Source organism: Rhipicephalus sanguineus, chromosome 9 (assembly GCF_013339695.2).
Source record: "Rhipicephalus sanguineus isolate Rsan-2018 chromosome 9, BIME_Rsan_1.4, whole genome shotgun sequence".
Classification (NCBI taxonomy): domain Eukaryota; kingdom Metazoa; phylum Arthropoda; class Arachnida; order Ixodida; family Ixodidae; genus Rhipicephalus; species Rhipicephalus sanguineus.
In genome coordinates, this window is record NC_051184.2 from 74,745,885 (window position 1) to 74,754,425 (window position 8,541).

The window sequence follows — 8,541 nt, forward strand, 5'->3', positions numbered from 1 at the left end:
CTGGTCAATATGAGGATACGCTAGCTAAGTCCTTTGCGGACTGTAGTCTTGGCACCACCCATGCTGTCGTGTATACAACTTGGACCTTTGCGTTGCCCCAGATATGAATAAATATGTCCAGAAGGGAGCGTTTTAGCTCATGTGGCCGATTCTTCAGCATCTGATCGAAGTGGGACCCACTTCAATGGGTCTTCTAAATTTGCTAAGCGTCATATCCAGCTCTCGAAAGGTTAAAGGCGTATCAATCGCGTCGAATAGTATAGTAGACAGAGGGTTCGCAACTCCTGCTACTCTGCCAGATCTGTATAAGTGTGCGAAATCTTCTGCGAGGGTGTCCAAACATTTTTCTTGTCTCACTGCGAATGCTTCGGATGACGTCTGTGAGCCAATCTCATTAGCGGCAATTTCTTCCAATATCCTTATGAAGGGTGTAAACGCCGATATGATGTAACAGAAAGCAGCCCATTGAATTCTGCTGAGTCTTTTTGTGTAGCGGCGAAAAAAGCGTTTATCCTATTGTAGTCACTTTCCCAGACGGATTTGCTTTTTTCGCATTAGGATAGACTCTGCTCTTTTACGTGCTGTGCAGAGACTCATTATTTCTAGTCTGCAGCAGGGAAAGAATACAAAATAATGTGCCGTGTGTCTTCAATGCCTTCATTGTCTGACGGCTTCATTATGTTCTTAACAAAAACACGAGCGCCTCAATACATCTCCCAACCTTGTTCTTACAGAGACCGTTCAACAGATCAAATATTTTTCGGGTTGCACAACAGAAAAAGGCTATATGCCAGCCTGCTATAGACGGTCACAGACGGTCACAGACGGTCCCGAACTACAGGCAGACGATATCGACCCTTAACACGCGTCCTAAATGAAATGCGCTCTTCTAAGGTGAAATGCGATGGACAAGCAGTCCCCATGGAGGCCTGTAACAATCACGGTCTCCGCATATACCGAGCGACAACTACTTCGAGCACAAGAATGAGGCAGCTGGTGGCTTGTAAAATGACCAGCAACATGAGAAGGCCGCTCATGTCAAACTCCGTCTCTCTCGCTTCGTACTCGGGTTCTCGTGCAACTGAGTCAACGAGCTTGTGCTCTTCAATATCAAGAAAGAATCTTCGTAGTGGTCGGTACAGAGAGTGTGATTTGCGCATTAGGAAACCACCCACCTCAATCTTCAGGTGTTCCGCAAATGCTCCAACGCCTTTAAGTTTCAGCAGTGAATTGCTTGGATGACGCCAAGGACCAATGTAACAGACACGGTCCCGTCTCGATGCACACTGGAGACAATCGGACGAACTTTTAGTGACAAGTTGTTGTGCGCCCTGCCGCGCAAACTCAAGCTGCAGCTTTTTCGACAATGACTGTTGCGGAAAAGAACTGCGATGTGACTGTAACTGCACATGGCTCATTGTGTACCTGACAACACATGGTGCGACTTGGCGTCTGTCGAGGGCGTGTTCCAGTTTTTTCAGCGTATCTATGCGATAGGCGGGACGCTTAAGCGTTACAATAGCCGTCAACTCACTGCGAAAGTACACGGAAAGTGGCAGTAAGTTCACAAGCCATAGGCCCAGAAGTGCTTTGCGAGCGATGCCAGCGCGACCACGGATGTTCGGCTCGACAGCCGATGTTGCCAGAACAGCTGCCAGGAGGTACAAAGCCGTATCAGAGACATCTTTAAAGAATGACCAATGTTTGTTTCCCGTCACCACGTACGCAAGCACCACTAGTGCGAGCACACCGACTGTGGTTGCTACTAGTCTCCAAGATTCACCGGCGACTTCAGAGAGAGAAACAACACGATGGGGATCCACCCGCGAATAGAAAGTATCGTGGGCGATACGGATTACAGGAAAGTCGAAGACCAAACTTGAGCTTATATCTAGAGGGGCAGGAAAAAGGGCTATGTCGGAAATATTAAATAAAAGTCCCACACTTAGCCCTAGTAGGTCGGAAGCTTCTACTCGTTCAACAGTGACGTTTTTTCGTTTCAGAAACGCTTGTATTTCAATCACTGACGTGTCGTTGCAGGTTTCTTCAGTTGCTTTATCATGAGTCATCTTGACGCAAGTTACTCTCAATGTGCTACCGGCGAGCCTGCGTACGCTGTAAGGATTTAAGTGCCCTGATTTTCCTACAGTGCTCTTCGACCCAGGTTTATGATACTCCGAGAGCCCTTGAGGTCTCAAAAAACTCTGCATGGTAGTTTCATTTATATTAAAATACCCAACTTTAAACTCTGATCCAGGCGGCTTCGAACCCTTTCTGGCTAAGAGCGCACGGATATCTGGTCTACTCATAATAAGAAACGCTGACGAACAAGTGAACCACATCACGTCTAGTATCTCTCGTGTGGGTTGTTTTTTCATGGTATCAACTGTGAAAAACACCGGTCTCTTCCCTCGATCGAACGCCATTAAATAATTATCAATGAAAGCTATGTTTTGAACGCTCCAGGTAGTTATTGGTCTGCGGATCCACCGTGCAAATTTTGAGTGCGCTTCTTTCCATGGCTCATTAAAGGAGAGAAGGATGACATCCGAGATGCCTGTGTAGAGCGGTGACCCGTTCGCTGGCGTATCTCCTGGTACACCATTGGCAGCAGTCAGTGTACTTCGGTGTAATAATGCCAGAAGAGCACAGATTGATGCTCCTAGGCTCATCTTCAGAGAGGCCGTCGATATCAGGAAGTGTGCAACCTGGAAGACAAGCAATTATATTTCCTCTATTCCATAATTCACATTACCCAAAATTTCTATCAGCGAAATTATTAATGGACACTTGTGATCGTTGCTCCACTGAAACGTGACTGCATAGCAACAGAAAAGGCGACAAGTTCACGTAATAGAAGTTAGTCCGGGGGCTATGCGCCCAAGAATGCGTAACGATTGACGAATCTGCGATTCCTATCGCTGTAATGCGATGGCACTAAGGATAAACGCAAGGTCAACATGATATCACCGCTCTTCGGCAATACCTCGCGGCGACACCAGACATGCTGTTGAAGTAAAACATGAAAACAAACACACAGCTTTTGGGAAGCTGTGCTGTCCTAGAAGCCTCGTGCGTTTCCAGATGGTATTGTGGAAGTCCCTCTATTTCAGCGAAATCTGGAGTTGAGGCTTCAGAACGCAGTGCACACAGGGGTATATGGACTGTGAAAGTAGGATGTAAAATCTTCTGAAAAAATTTCTGGATGCATATGTGGCGTTTTTGTTTTCTAAAAGAGCCAAATGCACTTTAACTAAAACTGAGAAAAACGCACTTTTTTCCTACTGCACATATGGTCGGACCTGCTCGAGCAACTTTTTGCTAGTGTGTTCTTGTCTCTAAATAAGTCAAATTTATATTGTGGCTGAAATCTATATAGCCCGCTGTAGTCGGTATTCAGGAGTAAACTTTGTATTTGGCTCTTATATAGACTGGAACATTTCATTTGGGCTCGAATTAGCTCGTAAAGGAAGTCTAAAGCCATTCGAGTGTACGACATAGCAATATTTTGCGATAAAATTAACATCCTTCTTGTGCTTCAGTCAGTGCCGTCCTTCGTCGCATGCACGTAATGGCGATGACTAGACTTGAAGATCGAGTGGTGTTTTGTGGCAAAAGGTGGCCTATTCTGGACTGGCGGCATCGTTTTCTTGTGACATTCATTTGGGGCCTTAAAGAGTGCTCCAGTCTTCTTCTGCTTCTGAGGTCGTTTTATGCCGTGCCAATTCGGATCACTTCTTATTCAAGGAATAGATCGGTGCCCAATATCTTCATTTGATATATCTTTTATGTCAAATATCCCGTCTTGGAGCGCAAGAACGACATTATACTGTAGCGCTCAACTCAAAAAGAAACACTGAGAGACAGAAAGAAGCAGAAAATCGGCCTCTTACTCATTATACCGGAGTCTTGCCCTACAACATCATGTCCTTCAGTAAGTGCCAACTCGCCCTAGAAAAACTAATTGTGGAACATAAACACGATAGCAAAACAACGAGGACTCAAATGGAACAGATTGGATGAGACCATGTTGGTTGTTTTGGTCATGAGTGTTGACGCAGCGCTGGTTTAATGAATCAGGTTCAGTTTGATTGAAACAGATGCAGCATTTGGCACATTTTTTATCAGAAACTGCATTTTTGAGTTCACGTTACAATCAGGAATTGCCCCATTTTAATTCCAACTGTTTTAGAAGTAAGATATATTTAGGCGCGGTTTACGCTCCTGCGAAATTTAGCACAGTTTCGGTTTCTGAATTTGGCTCTATTTGAAAAAAATAAACGTCACATATATGGTAGGAATTTTGCAGCAATTTCATTATTCGGCTTCGAGCAGCTTACACAAACGGATTTACACAAACTTAAGCAAAATTTGGTATTCAAATGAGAAAAGCTATTTTCAGAATAAGCTTTGTCACAAACATTACTGAGGCGACATTCTGCGAAATTCCAAATGCTCGCACGTGACAAAATTTTTTTGTTGAAAATATTCTAGCCAAAATATTCAGAAATATCCTTGGCGGCACTAAATCAGTACGACCTTTTTCGAATACATATCAGATGGTCGCTAAATGACTTGAACATTTGAGGGGAGTTACACATATGTAAGAATGTTATCGACTGCTGAATGCATTGTTCCAGTACATCGGTGCGGCGTACAACGACGACAAAATTGAACCAGGGTCAGCTTTAGGGCGGCCAGATGTTTTAACATAGCTTTAGACCACACGCTCAGAGATAAACCCGTCTGTACCAAAACTGCAAGGAAAATAGAAATTTTTTTGCCAATTTATGTGAGTGAAAACTTCGTTAAATGGGGTATCGTGTCAAATTTGTATTGGTATTTTGGCCTAATGGAGACGTTGAACCTAATCAGTACCTGCCAGGGAATGGAAATTTATTCTTTAAATAGGGAACTTCGTAACATTCCGTTCAATTAAATCGAGTTTTTACTCTATTATCACGGGGAAAGTTCACACCCTACGGTGATGATTGCGTAACGTACTCGCTCTATGATTGATACCAGCTAATGTTATATGTGAGTAAGGTAAACCTGCATATCGAAATCACATAAAACTATTGCTGCAGCTGCAGTCGCAGGTAATATTTGCAAATGCGTCGGCAAATATTATCTGGACTTCATGCGGACTCAAGAAACATAGCATTCCTGTGCCCCTCTGTTACGTAAGAGGAGTCACTATCAAGAAATGAACGTATGAAACGTCCTTGGTCGAGCTGGGTTTTCAACCAAGGGCCCCACGCTCAGACGGCAACCACTGGTTTCACTGGTCTCAGCGCTGGTCTCATTCACTGGTCTCAGTAACCAAGCTTACCGAACGAGAATGTATCAAAACCAAACGAATGCACTCTACCGTTGTTAAAAAAACAAATCCAAAGAAAAAACTCACCGGGTTCCTTACGTATTCGGCTATGATGACTCGAAGGCGATACACTTTCCTTCTCAGTCGATACACTGGTCGCTGATGTATACACTGGTAGCCGATGTGTGCTCAGTCTATGCAATGAACTCGTACCTTCAGACGTTAAACGTTTTCCTATTTGTCAGCTATTGGTATGAACCGTTCTTTGCCTCTTCTTTTAAACTTCCCGGCCCTGCTGCTGTGATCTAGCCGCACGAGAAGCTAAGCCTGTTGGAACACCGTTAGATCTTCCCCGTGCATGCGCTGCATTGGTGGCATCAGCCATATGCGCTGAAAGGAAAACAAACGCGGTACTCTTGCCATGTCATCCTCTCAACCAATGTGCGAAAATGCGGAAGGGGGTAGTTAACGCGCCCTAGCGGAAGGCGTAGGTCCAAAAAGGGAATTCAGTGCCGTGACATACAAGGCCAGAAAGAAGCGCTGCACGGAGCCGGCGCGTCAATGCTACATAGCCACACTAGGCGCAGGCAACGAATGTAAGCTGGCTTGGAGAGGTGAGGAAAGGCAACGAGGCGTGGCGGCTATGAAAGTGGAGGAGCCTCGCGTACACTACAACAGGAATCTAAAAGCGCATCGACAATGCGTGGTCGCCATGGGAGACGCAGCGCTACTGGCCAGAGGCCACAAGCAGAACAACAACGCCTCCCGGCCATGGGAGACGAGTAGCGTGACGAACACAAGAACCAAACGCTTTTTTTAGCGTCTTGTTTGAAGGCGTAGACAATTATTTTGGAAGTACTTTGTCTGGAACGAATTCAGAACGGTGTGGCCGTTCGCCCATAGCGACAGCAGTACACCCGATTGCGTGATGTCCTTATCTGTTCCTAATCTTCGTTCGACCACTTCGATCAACGTTGAGAAAACACTGTATTTCCTCCGCAGAAATGTTTTCAATTTTTTTCCTCCCAATGTACCATAAAGGAGACATGGCATGAGTTCCTCGTCATGGTTGCTGGATACTTTCTTATGCTTCAAGAGGGGGGGGGCAGGGTGAGTGCAAGGTGGGGAGGGGCGATAGCGGTAAACAAAGAATCCACTCCATTGCGTGATGTGTTTACCCGTTCCTTATCTTCCTTTCCGCACTTACATTCGACCAACACTGCGGAAATGGCAGTGTGTTTCCTCAGCGGCAATATTTTCACCAGTTTGGAACCACTGCGTCATTAAGGATAGATGGCGCAGATTCCTCGTTATGGGCGGCTGCTGTCTTCCTTATACTTAAGCAGGGTGTGTGGCGCCAAGGGTGGCGATAGTGATAAAAAAAGGGGTCTACTCGATTGCGTGATGTCCTTATCCGTTCCTTCCGCACTTACACTCCATCAACATTGAGGAAACAGTGTATTTACTCCGCAGCGATATCCTTATTTGTTTCGCCACGCTGCGCCATTAAAGGGACACTAAAGACTTGTTGCGCAATTCGCATTCTGTGATGCCAGGTCGTTATTTTACTCCTCCGCCACGCTATGTTACATATGTTAACACGATTCCTTGCCCAACATGACACCTGTAGAGATTATATTTGCGAAGTAGATTCAAGCACCAGCGTGGCTCTGTGGTAGAATACTCGAGCAGAGGGCGTGGGTTCAAATCCCATCCGATCCGAGAAATTTGTTTCTCAATTCATTTTTTCTCATTTCACGCGACAGCCGTTACGAGCACCGGCGGGGGCTGGGGCGGCGGAAAACTATGGTGCCAAAATTGGCTTTGTGATCTCACAACAGCTTACGCTGTAACAAACTTCAGCGCCGAGAATGCCCTCTCCACGCAGGCCTGCGTGACAGGCACGCAAAGTTCTACTTGCGTTTATACAAACATCTCTGGTTGCCACTGTTTTCGTTTTTCGCACAATTTCAACATATATTTGCTTTATAATTCCTGCCTGAGGTACGCGCTAATACTGTACCTTTAGATGTGCATAACTGCTCACGTTCCATGGCCTGCGTTGTTCTGGATTGCGAAGTTTTTTCGTGAACCGAAAAACGATTTTAAAATTTTGCGTTTCACTACGCAACAAAGTAATAGATAAAGTTTCGGTCACGTTTTCGTTCCAGCAAAAAAATATCGCTTTTTTCGTTTTGTGGTTTCTGTTCCATTCCGGCACACTGGAGGTTGATTTTCCGAAGTGGCTAACAGGAAATTGAAATCTGACACACACACATCTGGAGGAGAGTGCAATGCATTCGGACATGCGACAACCGATGCGCTCTGGGGTTCATGAAGATTGTGCAAGAATGCGGGTGGCACATAAATGTTAGAGAAGATCCACTTTGTTAGTGAGCCGTTCAACATCAGGGAAACAGCAGGGAAAATTACGCAGATACAGAAGGAATAGCTAATCAGTAAAATGATCACATATTTGGGGCAGAGTTTGTTTTCAACTTACATCATCTCGCTGTAAACTCTTCACATTTCCATGCAAGAGAATTATGTAAAAACTTCTACCTATATTAGCACATGTGCAGTGAGGATACCTTAGACACTGTTTATATTTAATATTGCTGATGGCACAATTTATTTATGGCAACATTTCTTCGTATCCTTTCTATTGGACGCCAAGGGAGAAACACATAAGTACGACTGGCAGTTTGGAGACTTCGTAGGGATGCATTATTAAGAAAATTCAACGACAGAAAAAAAAAACGAAAATACTTTGCACCTCGCGAACACAAGCGCCGATTCGCATCTCAAGTTTTATTCAAAAGCGCATAGAAATATATACACGCGCGTGGCTGCACAGAAGGCGGAAAAACATTAAACACGAAAAAAAAAAAAACAAAAAGAAATAATTTTCCATTTTGATAGAAGACATCGGCGCTTGTGTTTGCTCTGGAAAAATTATTTTCGTTTTTTTCATGTCCCGCCGCTTTCATAACAATCTAATGGCGGCGCACCATGAGCGCTTCAGAGCCAGCGGAGAGCTCAGGCTCTTGGAAACAACCCACTGCGAGCAAGTCTCAGTTGCAACCTTTATTATTATTCAGCGAATACCAACCTTTGCTTTCCGTGGCCCAGCATTCTTAACTCACCAGTGGCCACAGGCTGCAGACGCACCTCTTGACGTTTATAGACTATTCTTTGCCGATGCCGACAAGTCAATTTCA